Source organism: Hypanus sabinus, chromosome 3 (assembly GCF_030144855.1).
Source record: "Hypanus sabinus isolate sHypSab1 chromosome 3, sHypSab1.hap1, whole genome shotgun sequence".
Taxonomy (NCBI): domain Eukaryota; kingdom Metazoa; phylum Chordata; class Chondrichthyes; order Myliobatiformes; family Dasyatidae; genus Hypanus; species Hypanus sabinus.
In genome coordinates, this window is record NC_082708.1 from 172174742 (window position 1) to 172188932 (window position 14191).

Sequence of the window (14191 nt, forward strand, 5' to 3'; positions counted from 1 at the left end):
GGCTGCCGGTTACCAGTGGAGTTCTACAGGGGTCAGTGTTGGGACCACTGCTTTTCTCAATGAATGTCAATGATTTGGACTATGGGATTAATGGATTTGAGGCTAAATTTGCTGATGATACAAAGATAGGTGGAGAAGTGGGTAGTGTTGAGGAAACAGAGAGTCTACAGAGACTTAGATAGTTTAGGGGTATGGGCAAAGAAGTGGCAAATGAAATAAAATGTTGGAAAGTGTATGGTCATGCACTTTGGTGGAAGAAATAAATAGGTAGACTATTATTTAGTTGGGGAGAAAATTCAAAAGTGCAGAAATGCAAATGGACTTTGGAGTCCTTGTGCAGGATACCCTAAAGCTTAACCTTCCGGTTGAGTCCATAGTGAAGAAGGTGAATGCAATGTTGGCATTCATTTCCAGAGGTATAGAATTTAAGAGCGGGGATGGGATGATGAGGCTCTATAAGGCACTCATGAGACCAAACTTGGAGTATTGTGTGCAGTTTTGGGTATTTTTTTTATTTTAGAAAGGATATACTGACATTGGAGAGGTTTCAGAGAAGATGCACAAGAATGATTCCAGGACTGAAAGGGTTACCATATGAGGAATGTCTGGCAGCTCTTGGGCTGCATTCCCTGGAGTTCAGGAAAATGAGGGGGGATCTCAAAGAAACATTCCAAATGTTAAAAGGCCTGAGTAAATTAGAAATGGAAAAGTTACTTCCCATGGTAGGGAAGTCTGGGACAAGAGGGCCCGACTTCAGGATTGAAGGATGTCCACTTAGAACAGAGATGTGGAGAAATTACTTTAATCAAAGGGTGGCAAATCTGTGGAATTTGTTGCCACGTGGGGCTGTAGAGGTCAGGTAATTGGGTGCATTTAAGGCAGAAATAGATAGGCTGTTGATTAACCAGAGCATCAAAGGATATGGGGCGAAGGCAGCGGAGTGGGGATGACTGGAAAAATTGGATCAATCCATAACTGAATAGTGGAGTAGGCTCGATGGGCCAAATGACCTACTTCTGCTCCTATATCTTATGGTCATATGATGTTATTGGTTTCTAAATTCAATCAAAATCATTCTTGAATATACTTAAGATCCCCAGCCTTTGGGATATGGAATCCACACCATTTACAACCATTCGAATAATTTATCCTCATCTTTGTCATAAAAGGGTAACATCTCATTTTGACACTAAACCAACTAGACTATAGGCACTCTCCAACAGGAGAAAAAGACAATGATAAAGAAAATGCTCTCTCTGTTGGAAATCTGAAATTAAAATTAAAAGTCCTTGTAGTAACTAAGGAGTCAACCAACATCCGTGGAGAAAGTAAGTCAACCAATTTTAAAAACTATGCAATTTACCATGACATACTAATTACATTTCTGTCTCAAAAAATGTTGATTGACCTGCTAAGAATTTCTAAAATTTATTCTATTTGAAATTCAGTTCCCAGATATTTATCATTCCCTCTTAGAATCTTATATGTTTACTGCATTCATTTCTATTTTTCTAAACTCAAGTGGGTATAAGTTAGACTCACTCAGTCATTTCTTCTTAGAGAACTGTGGAATTTTGGAATGTTCTACCCTGGAGAACAGTGGAGATGGGGCATTTAAGGCGGAGAATGACAGACATTTAAACTACAGGAGAATCAAGGTATATGAGGAGAGAGAGCTGGAAATTGATGTTGAGGATGAGATTGGATTAACCATTCTCATTCTTCCTGAATGGTGAAGTGAGCACAAGTTCCTCACTTCTGCTCTGTTTTCCTTTCATGCTCTTGTGGAATCATTTGGCTTCTTTGCTTGGTAACCAATTGAATGGATCTTTTTTACTTTGTCTCCAAGATCAGTACATCCTATGGACTTCCACTTGGTATTCCAGTTGTAAGATTACTTAACTATGATATAATTGTATTTAAACTTGTTTGTTTATTTGCTTCTGTGACCTGAGCTCTGAATTGCTTGGATTACTATATATAGTGTTCGCTTCATCTGTAACTGGAGCAGTTATCTGATAATGGTGTCCAAAGAATTTCTTGTGGCAATTGCTCTGTTAAGACCATGAGAAATCGCAGAAAGTTGGGACACAGTCCAGTCTATCACAAGAAACAGTCTCCCCATCACTGACTTCGTCTACACTTCCCAATTAACTCTGCAAAGCCGCCAACATAATTAAAGACCTCCTCCCATCCCAATGATTCTCTCTTCTTCCCGCCTTCCACAGACAGAAGAAATAAAAACTTGAGAATATATACGAGATAAGCTAAAGGAGCAGAATGAGACCATTTGGCCCATCAACATTTCTCTGCCATTCAATTATGGCAGATTTATTTGAATCCCATTATTTCCTGCCTTCTCCCCATAACATTTCATTCCTTTACCAATCAAGAAACTTTCAATCTCTGCCTTAAATGCACTCACCAGGCTCAAGAAAAGTGTCTATTCCACTATTATAAGGCTCTTGAACAAACCTTTTATAAATAAAGTTGAACTTTTGATCTCTCAATCTACCTCATCATAGCACTTAAACCTTATTTGTCTTCTTGCACTGCCCTTTCTCTGTAACTGTAACATTATGTTCTGCACACATACACAAGATTTACAGCATGTTTCATGTCATACAGTATGTCAGTAATATTAAATCTGATTCTCATTCTGAGATTCTGCAGATGCTAGAAATCCAAAGTAACACACCCAAATTACTGGAGGACCTCAGCAGGTCAGACAGCATCTATGAAGAGGAATAAAGATTCAGGCTGATGATGGGGTCTCAGCCCAAAGTATTGACTCATTATTCCTCTCCATGGATGATGCCTGATCTGCTGAGTTCATCCTGCATTTTGTGCATGTTATTATGTTCTGCATTCCTTTATTGTGTTTACTTTTGTACAATTTTGATGCACTTATATTTGGAAAAATCTGCTGTATGACACATAACACAAAGTATTGCTCTCTTGTCATGGTACATATGACAATAATAAAGCAATTATGAATTACCGATTATTTTCTGGAGTTTGGGTTTGGGGGTTAGGAATGAAAGCTAGGAGCAGATTTGCCCATTCTGCCTCTTGCGCCTTTTCCAACAACATAAGCACTTCCTGGCAAATCTGTACCTTAACTTTATCTTCTTGAATGGAGCTCCATCTAAGTTCAGCCAACACATCATGAAATTCATCATGTAACTGGGGTGGGGCATTCAATCTGTCTCTGCTAAATCTCACTGCAGTTGGTCCATTAACCATGGTGCCATCTCTTAAGCTTGATGGCAAACAAGAGAAAATCTGCAGATGGTGGAAATCTGAGCAACACACGCAAAATGCTGGAGGAACTCAGCAGGCCAGGCAGCATCTATGGAAAAGAATAATGTCAACGTTTCAACTTGAGACTCTTCATCAGGACTGGATCTTCAGTTAGATGAATGGAAAGTACATAGAAAGAAGCAGACCCAAATTGGATAAGTAAAATGGTGAATATCATTGTGGGTGGCAAAAATCCTGTTTCACTGCTCTATAACTCCATAATTCAATGGCTCCATGAGTTGAGGAATTGGTGTTCATCCAATAACATAATTTCTTATAGTTTCTTCTACAACACTAGGTATTTTTCCCATAGACAACCAAATATCTGTAGCCACGGGGGGATGAGGCAAGACAATGAGTAAAAGATATTCAAGCTGTACAATGCCTTTAATGGCAATGCACCATATTGTCGAATCTTCTTAGAATCCAGAGCCGGTTTGCCAAGATGTTCTTTGCTTGAATCAGGTCTGGTCTGATAAGGACATAACATGTAGTTTTTAAACACAGTGCTTTCAGCAATTTTGTCCATAATTAACTTCTGTAATTCTGTCACAATTAAACCAAGAGAAGCTAATTCAGTCAAGTGCAGGTGCTCCTTTGTTCACAGGAGCTATTTCAATTCAAGTGTGCTATTACGGGAAGTAGGTGCAATTTGAGGGTATGAATTTAAATCTACTCATCATTCTAAAGCAAGTAGTTGAGGCAGACCTGAACATGCTTTTGCATTCCCATATTGAACAGTTTTGCCTTGTTCATGATTTTAGGATAAAAGAAATGAATGAAACATGTTTTTCGTGTCTTGGCACTCATTTCAGGTAAGTGCCAATCCAGAAATCAAATTACACTAGACAATGTAGGTGAGGATAAAGTAGTTGAGAACCTTTTATAGCTGTTTATTAAAACCTGCCAGAATAAATGACTATAAATGAGCTCCAGTTGTTAAGAAGACGAGAACAATTACTTTATTCTTCATGTTGTTGGGCATGTACTTAACAGGTTCCCAATTACTAACATCTGGCCACTCTGGGATGGCAGGCTAGATTTATGATGGGGCCTCTGAACAATCCAATCATCAAAGTAAAAAGAAAGGTTAAATAAATCCCTTCAAGAGAAATGAGTATCACTCAGGCTGGTATGGGTTAGATTTCCTGAAAGATGTTTCCACCCCAACGTCTTTTCATATGAAACAAATCATCAGTCAATTTTTCCCTGTCTGCTGAAGGCCTTGCTGCATGCCAGCCTGAAAATTACAACAGTCACTAAGTATTCAGCCTTAACATAATTGGAAGGGCTGATTGTTACACTGAATCGTGGTTCAAGGGTAGAAATTCTAAAAGATATTGAGGTTCAGTTCCCTGTGATCCTTCCCATTCTGTACCATTTGACATCCTTAATCTCATTCCATCATAGAATTGAGGGCTTTTCTCCGGCACTGACCTGATGGGCAAGTGGCCTCCTTCTGCGTAGTAAAGGCGTACGCTCGTTCATTATGTGCCGTGTCGTATGACGTAGGCAATCATTGTATTTCCATGACCATGACTGCTCAGAAGTGGCTTGTCATTGTCTTCCTCTGGGAAGTGTCTTTATAACGGGGGTGACCCCAGCCATTATCAATACCCTTCAGAGGTTGTCTGCCTGCTGTCAGTGGTTGCATCACTAGGACTTGCAATATGCACTAGCTACTCAATGGACCATCTACCATCTGCTCCCATGGCTTCCCATGACTCCAACTAAGGGGGCTAAGAAGGTGCTGCACTTTGCTCAAGGTGACCTGCAGGCTAGCAGAGGATAGGAATGCTTTACACCTCTTTCAGTCGAGGCATACTTCCACATACCACCCTAGTAAAGGTACAATAGTTCGAATAAACTGCCTGGATCATAAATTAAAACAATCACCGAACTGCGAACATGCATTAGATTATAACCCTGGTGCGTGAATGGTTGGAGGCTCAGCAGCAGTGTTTCCTGATGAGATTTAACATTCTTTTTCTTCATGACACTGAAAAGAACCTGATGGCTTTGTTACCTGTAAAAGGTGATTATAAAGGTGATCTGTTCTAGTTGAACATCCTATAGGTCAGCCATAAAGAGGGCAAGCTACAGTCGATCCACCAAGAGCCCCAACCCACTGCAGAGGTAATCATATGACTCTAACCAAAATGGAATCCAGGCAGGGATATTTAGAAGGTTGTACAGGATAGGCATGAAGCAAATTCATTCTATTTTTGGGAGAGACCAGAATTGTAGGGCATTAATAACTCCAGCATTCAGTTCAAACTGAAGTGTCGGTAGAATGTGAAACATGGAGGGCTATGTTGAAGGAAGGGTTTTATTGAACATAGATTAGGTTAAAGAGTCAGCGCAACATCGTGGGCCAAAAGACACATACTGTTCTATGTTTCCATGTTCGATGAATATTGAATTTGAAAGAAGTAGCAATGATGTACTTAATGGGAAGTTGGTGTGAAGGAGAATGGAAAATAAGGTTGTGCTGACAGGGCTAGATATTGAGGCCTGTGGGGAGATTCATGCTGATATAGATCACTTGTGATGAACAATCTATGTCACCATATCCACTTGTCCCTCCAGGCTGATATCTCTGCAAGTGGCCAAAGTGCTGCACATGCCCATTCATCTCCTCCATTCAGAACCTAAATCAATGAATCTACCTGGGTCATCTATTGTGTCCGGTGTTCTAGATCTGGCCGCCCCTACATTGGTGAGTCCTGTGGTAAACTGGGGGAGCATTATGTCAAGCATCTCCACTCCTTACCAAAAGCTGGACTTCCTGGTGGTTAAACACTTTAAGTCCAATTCCCATTCGCATTCCAACATGTCAGTCCATGTCCTCTTGTGCTATGATGAGGCCACCCTCAGGGTGGAGGAGCAACACTTTATATTCCACCTCGGTAGCCGCCAACCTCCTTCCAGAAAAAAAAACTTTGCCCTCCCCCTCCCCTCTTCTTCTATTCTGTACTCTGGCCTCTTACCCTTTCTCACCTGCCTATCACTCCCCCTCGGTGCCCCTCCTCCTTCCACTTTTCCAATGGTCCATTCTCTTCTCCTATCAGATTCTATCCTTTCCATCCCTTTATCTTTCTGACCCGCTTGGCTTCGCTTATCACCTTCTAGCTATCCTCCTACCACTCTTCCAGCTTTTTTATTTTGGCCATATAACCATATAACAATTACAGCATGGAAACAGGCCATCTCGGCCCTTCTAGTCTGTGCCGAACTATTCTGGCATCATCCCTCATCAACTGTTTATTAATTTCCACAGATGCTGTCTGACCTGCTGAGTTCCTTTGGCATTTTGTGTGTGTGTGTTTCCTTGGATTTCCAGCAACTGCAAAGTCACTCGTTGGGTTGAATGTTCTATGTGCTCTTTGCCACAATCAGAATCAGGTTTATTATCACTGATATTTGTTGTTTTGTGGCAGCAGCACAATGCAATACATAAAAAAGTTACCATAAGTTACAAAAAATGTGGAAAAGCTGAATAGTGAGGTAACTGTTCATGCCTTCATAGATCATTCAGAAATCTGATTGTGAACACATAATTTCAATAGCTAAGTCTCTCTTAATATGCAAATTGGTCTGTGCAGATTTAATAATTTAATATGAGTGATTAATATTAACCTTGATTAATCAGTTAACTTTTAATTAAAGTTCAGTGAAGGTAATTTCCTCAATATATTAACTAAGCAATTTAATTGCAACAGTGATCTTGCTGAGTAAAGTGGATTACACACCTTCTTAAAAACACATAGGCATCAGAGACAGCAATCAATGTACCAGTTCTTAGTAACTGGTGTTTCAAGGGCAGTGAAAGGGGCCCTCCCTGTTAGATCCTTCCTGCATGCCTGGAGCATTCCCCGCACAACCCACTGCCCAATGAATGACTGTAGTGGGGAAGAGATAGCAGCCCACCCCTTTGTGGACTGTGGGTTTGCGAAGAGGGTCTGGAGAAAGAGGAAAGGACCTGCGTCGCGTTTCATTCCCAGCAGATGTGTGACAGAGGACTCTCTGACCTAAGGGCTGTTCCCAGGGACACATTTGCAGGACAAGTATGAAGCACTGAACAAGAGAAAAATCTGCAGATGCTGGAAATCCAAGCATCGCACACAGAATGCTAGAGGAACTCAGCAGGCCAGGCAGCAGCCATGGAAAAGAATACAGTTGACGTTTCAAGCCGAGATCCTTCCTCACAACAATATGAAGAGCTGCCGGTAGATCTTCAATGTGGTGAAAGGCATCCTTTGGTCAGTCTGAAACTAGTTGGTCATGTTGAGACACTCGTGGAAGAACGCTGCCAACTGGCGCATTACAGGTGACAGGAGTATGCGCTGAGGGATGCACTGAAGATTGGTGCAGCCACAGAAAGGGTTCAGAAGGGTAGAAACACGGTATTTGGTTTTTCTCCTACTGGTGAGGAAGGGGCTGGGGGTGAGAAAGGCCCTCAAATATTGTAGTAGTTAGTGTAACACCCCAGAGAGGCAGCATTGCTATTAATGTATATGTATGTAATAGAACAGCATGGAAAACATTGACCATGTATGTAAAGAATGAACCCAGCAATAAATTCTCGTCATTAATTTTTGATTATGAATAAACTTTATGCTGTTTCGTAAAAGATGTAGGTATTTTGATATAGAGCATGATATGCACAGGTATATACAAATAGATGTATATGCACTGACGTATGTAAAAACTGTACTGTGCTCAGTTCTGATCACCTCACTATAGGAAGGATGTGGAAGCCATAGGAAGGGTGCAGAGAAGATTTACAAGGATGTTGCCTAGATGGGTGGGGGGGGGCATGTCTTATGAGGATAGGATGAGTGAAATTGGCCTTTTCTCCTTGGAGTGACAGAGCATGAGAGGTGACCTGATAGAGGTGTATAAGATGTTGAGAAGTGTTGATCATGTGGATAGTCAGAGGCTTTTACCCAGGGCTCAAATGTTTGCCACAAAAGGACAAAGGTGCTGGGGAGTAGGTACAGAGGAGATGTCAGGGGTGAGTTTTTCATTCAGAGAGTAGTGAGTACGTGGAATGGGCTGCTGGCAAAGGTGGTGGAGGCGGATATGATAGGATCTTTTAACAGACATTTGGATAGGTACATGGAGCTTAGGAAAATAGAGGGCTATAGTTAAGCCTAGTCATTTAAAGGGTAGGGACATGTTTGGCACAACCTTGTGGTCTGAAGGGCCTGTATTGTGCTGTAGGTTTTTTATGGTTCTATGTTTCTATATACAAACAGATGTATATGTCACTAGAACCTAGAGGTGAGAGGTCCTTCAGACATCACTCTCGGTTTATTTCTCTCCCAGAAAAGTTGTTTTACTAACTGACCGTGAACTGGGCAACAACGCCTGAAACCAGCAGGTTGTTATCAGCAGTTGCAGTCAACGGCTGCTCCACCCTGCTGAGCTGTAGTTCCTGCTGCCAACTTTCCTCCAGACTGCCAACTCCCAAATTTTGGCTTCAGCTCCTGCTGCTAATTTAATGTCAAGACTGGGAGAGGAGTCAGACCCGAGGAGCCACAGGAGCAAACATAAGAGCATTGGCCAAAATGAGAGTCAGAAAGTTATTACTGCACAAGAGGACAATTGACGATTTGAGTTCATGTTGGCTATATTTATGAAAACTCCCTGACAGATAGATGGCAATATTCATGAATAAAAGGTTAATGTTGTCAGATCTCACCTTGAAAGTGATGGTATGAAAAGTTATTCTATAATTGGATGATGGTATAAAATGAACAATGTTAATTGAACTGCCTATTACAATTTTAATTTTAATGCAAATGAATTGGTGAGAGATATATACTTGCCATTAATAAATGGTTACTGAGTGGGCTGCGTTGAGTTAGCTGATATCCAAATATCTAATTAGTCATTAATAGTCCTTCAGGAAGTTTTGAATTGATGTATGAAGATCAGGTACTGGGTATTTGAAGGCATTATCTCTGTACTCAGGATCTTCTCTCCTTATTTTTCATAATTTGGATTTTAATGATTTTTAACAACATTTAGATTGCTTAAATATTTTTGTTATATTTATTATTCATTTTGATTTATTTAGTTAGTATTTAGCTGCGTCTGTTGTCAAGAGAGTTTTAATTCTGGTTGGATGTTTCATTGCATGACCCACGACATCCCACTCTCATCTCCCTACAAGCCGATTTATTTGAGCAACACACACGAGGTGCTGAAGGAACTCAGCAGGTCAAGCAACATCTATGGAGTTAAATGAACAGTTGATGGTTTGAGCTGAGATACATTCATCATGACTTCATCAATTAGATATTACTTGATCTGTCATCACCATGATTATTTATTGTCAATCAGCATGGGCTTTGCAGACATTAAAAATCAAAATTTGCTTATGAATAATTTTTCTCCTGAATCATTTTCTGGAGCATGCCTTGGATAGGTCCATGAGATTCCAGGACAATCCAAGTTGCCAATTGTTTGGCCACTGTCCTATCATGTCCAAGAGCTGAACAGCTCAAGTAGGATCAGGATGGAGCCCCAATCTAGTGTCTTGCATTGCAACTATACATTGAAGGCATCACACCCACAGTGGGTGGCTGTTTTGCAGAATAGCTCTGGTTAGGCAATCAAGATGACCCTAAGTTTTCAGTCACTTTAATTGTCCACCTGCTCTTGCTCTGACCTTTCTGTCATTGACTTACTTCTGCTCTTACTTCCATGTGTTCAAGAGTTCTTGTGTTTCAATAGAATTCACTGAAATGTAGAGGAACACTCTCCTGTACGCCATTCGGACATAGTGCAGCTTCAGGACTCAAAACTGATTTCACCAATTTCAATGCTTTAATTAAGCTTATTATCAATGAATACGTTACAACGTACTACCCTGAGATTCATTTTGTGTAGGCACTTACAGAAAAAAAATCAAGAAAAACATACAAATTTACATAAAATGATACACAAATACTGGCAAACCACCAATGAGCAAAAGAAAGCAAACTGTGCAAAAAAACACTGAGCAGATAAGTCGACTTCAGACAGACAGACTTCCCGTTTGTGTCAGAACTAGTCAGTTCTGGTGCAAGATTGTTCACCTCTAACATTAATTGAATTTTTTCTCTCTCCATGGATGATCCCTGAAGTACCTCCAGCGTTCATTTTATTTTAGACTTCCAGCAATTGCTGTGTTCAGCCTCTCTCAGTTCCTGCATGTTGTAATGATTTTATTCTTTTGGTGCTGTCCTAACAAGAAAGCGTGGAAATCTTTATGTCAACTGGTCAGCAGGTAGAAGCTAGGTAACTACAGGCCGATGAACCTTACATTAGTAGGGAAATTACTGGAGATAATCCAAAGGAGTGGGCTAAAATAGGGTAGCATGATATAGTGGTTAGCACAATCCTCTTACAGCATCGGTGATCATCAATCAAGGTTCAATTCCCGCTACTGTCAATAACAAGTTTCTACGTTCTCCCCGTGACTGCATGGATTTCCGGTGGGTGCTCCAGTTTCCCCCCACATTCCAAAAACATATAGTTAACGCTGGTAAGTCTTGGTGCACAATCCTCACTGGTTTGATTTGACACAGACAACTCAGTTTACTGCATGTTTTGATGTTTCAATGTATGTATGACAAAGAGAGCTAGTCTTTCTATCCTTCGGCAGGACCTCAGCCTGAAATGTTAACTGTACTCTTTTCCATAGGTGCTACCTGCCTTGCTGAATTCCTCAGGCAGTTTGTGTGTGTAGCAAGATTTAATGGCAATTTTCGGTTTACAGATGTTCTATTTTATTGAATGTAGAACAGTTGTAAAATGTGAATGGATTTTACATGGTAATTAAGGACAGTGCCTCTGAAAGGTTACATGGAGATGGTGTTTAAATTACTTAAAAACTGGTGTGTAACAGGAGACCATCAAATCTGACCTAACTAAGCACAAATGTGGTGGAGCTTTCACATTCTCAGTTGACAAGATTACCAGTAAAACTACATTTTGATAAAATGATGGTGGATACAGGAAGATTTAATTAAGTACCAGACTAGGTCCTGATTATTCAATAAATGATTACAGCTCTAACAGAAAATCTGTTTTTCTGTTACAGCAATGGGTACATGCTATAGAACAATTAGTGAAGTTGCTGAAACTTGAGTACCGTCATTGCTGGAGTCCATGTCTATACCTCTAGGCTTTGTCTGCTGTTCCGTCACCACGAGATCATTAGATATACCAGCAGAATTAGGCCTTCATGTTTGCTCCGCCATTCTATCATGACTGATCTATTATCCCTCTCAACCCTATTTCCCACCTTCTCCCCACAAACTTTCACACCCTAACTAAACAGGATCCTAATTACCTCTATTTTAAATATGCCTAGAGACTTCACCTTCACAATCTTCTGCAGCAATGAACTCCTCAGATTCACCACCCCCAGCTAAAGAAATTCATCCTTATCTCTATTCTAAAGGAATGTCCTTCTATTCCGAGGCTGTGCTCTTGGGTCCTAGACTTCCCCACTATTGGAAACATCCTCCCCACAGCTACTGCAGCTAGGCCTTTCAATATTCAATAGGTTTCAGTGAGATCCCCCCTCATTCTTCTAAACTCCAGCAAGTATGGGCCCCAAGCCATCAGACGCTCCTCATAAATTAAACTTATTCGCATGATTATTCTTGTGAAGTGCCTTTGGACCCTCTCGAATGCTAGCGCGTCATTTCTTAGATCATCATCTCCATTACGTGCTATGACGTATGATGTAGGTGATCACAGTCTGTGACCCTGATTGTTCTTGGCAAAATTTCTACAGAAGTGGTTTGCCATTTCCTTCTTCTGGGCAATGACCCCAGCCATTATCAATGATCTTCAGAGATTGCCTGCCTGGCGTCAGTGGTCGCAGAGCCAGGAGTCATGATAACCAGCTGCTCATACTTTCATCCATCAGCTGCTCCCAAGGCTTCATGTGACCCTGATTGGGGGGCTAAATAGAATCTACACCTTACCCAAGGGTTACTTGCCAGCTAGCAGAGGAAAGGAGCACCTTACACTTCCTTTGATGGAGACATAGCTCCAACCCTCCACCCTTTCTTAGATAAGGGGCTCAAAACTGCTCACAATCCTCCAATTGTGGTATAACCAATGCTTATAGAGTCTCATAAGCAGCATCCACATTCCTATTTACTAGTTATTAGCCCTCTCTTCCTTTTTCTACGAGAATCTCAATTTTAGAAGTACTTAACATGCAAGCATTCTATCTCATGCTCGCCAACGGAGAAGTGGATGAAGAGCACTACCCCTAGCTGAGTCTTCTGGGTCAGCTGAGAAAATCCCAGGATGACGCCATATCTCTGTCATGTCTGATTTGCTGACTCTAAGCGGGTGGTTTTAATGGAAATAAGATGCCAGGAGAAATGAAAAAGAGCATGCACTTCCTATCAAAGGCAAGATTTACCATGTTGCTTGTCACCAGCTTGATTTCGTTTTGTTCTGGCCATTATTTCTGGTGTTAGAAGATTCACAAGAAAAGAAGCATTAATAGCTGGAGGAATTGAAAGGCTTTTGACTAGAAGACCAGACAAAGGTTTGTGAGGTCTGCTGAGTGTCTCTGGTGTCTCTCTTCCACCCATCTGAGATATATATATCAGAAGTGGCATGTATGCAGGGCTCATAGCATTGTCAAGGATCCCTCCCATCCATCCCAGAATCTTTTACCCCCTTCTATCAGGCATGATGCACCATACCATTAGGACAAGGACAGATAGGATGGGACATAACTTCCTCCCCCAGGCCATGAGACACTGAACTACCTGCCACCACCCAGGTCACACACAAAGCACCAGCAACATTATACTGTTTACTTTTTAACTTGTGTCCTACAGTAAATGTGCCTTATGCTAAATGCCAATCTTCGGCAATTTGTTAATTTGTTAATTTTGTTATTTGCTCATTTGTTATTTTTTTTTGTGGTAGCATTACTTTATGAGTTATGAGGTATGAATTATATATACTGTGTTGTGCACCCTGGTCTGGAGGAACATTGATTTGTTTGGATGTGTACATTTGAAAGGCAGTAAGTGTGAATTTGCCTCGATCTGAATACCTGAATGTATCTCTGACAAATACAGCGGCAGACTCCTGCAGTGTCCAAAGGAAACCCTTGCATATTGAATATAAAACAAGAGCTTGGAGCAGCTCCTAGGCAACTTCATCAAAGAGCATTTTTCCTTAGGCAATGTTTCTAGCGGAGGGCCAGTAATGAAAATGCAAGACCTCCCTACCTTTCCTTCCAACTACTGCAACCCTGCACCCTGCCTGGCCTACCCACAGATTCAGATTAATTTATCACATATACCCACAGAGGCCACTTTATTAGGTACACCTGTACAGGTGTATATTAAAGCAAATGTCTAATCAGCCAGATATCTGGCAGCAACTCCATGCATAAAAGCAAGCAGACATGGTCAAGAGGTGCAGTTGTAATTCAGATCATCAAAATGGTGAAGAAATTGGATCAGATTGACTTTGACCGTGGAATGATTGCTGATGGTTTAGATGCGGTGGTTTAGTATCTCAGAAACTGCTGTTCTCCTGGAATTTTCAAGGAGAACCTTTTCTAGAGTTTACAGAGAATGGTGTTAAAAAAAAAGTATCCAGTGAGCACCAGTTCTGTGGGCAAAAACACTTTGTTAATGGGAGAGGTCAGAGGAGAATAGCCTGACTTATTCAAGCTGACAGAAAGGCAACAGTAATTCAAAACACCTCACATTACAACAGTGGTGTGTAGAGCCTTGAAATGGATGGGCTACATTAGCAGAAGACTGCAAACATACACTTGGTGGGCACTGAGTATATATCTTGTGCAGCCTTGCACACCCATTCATTCAGTGTATTTTGAAAAATG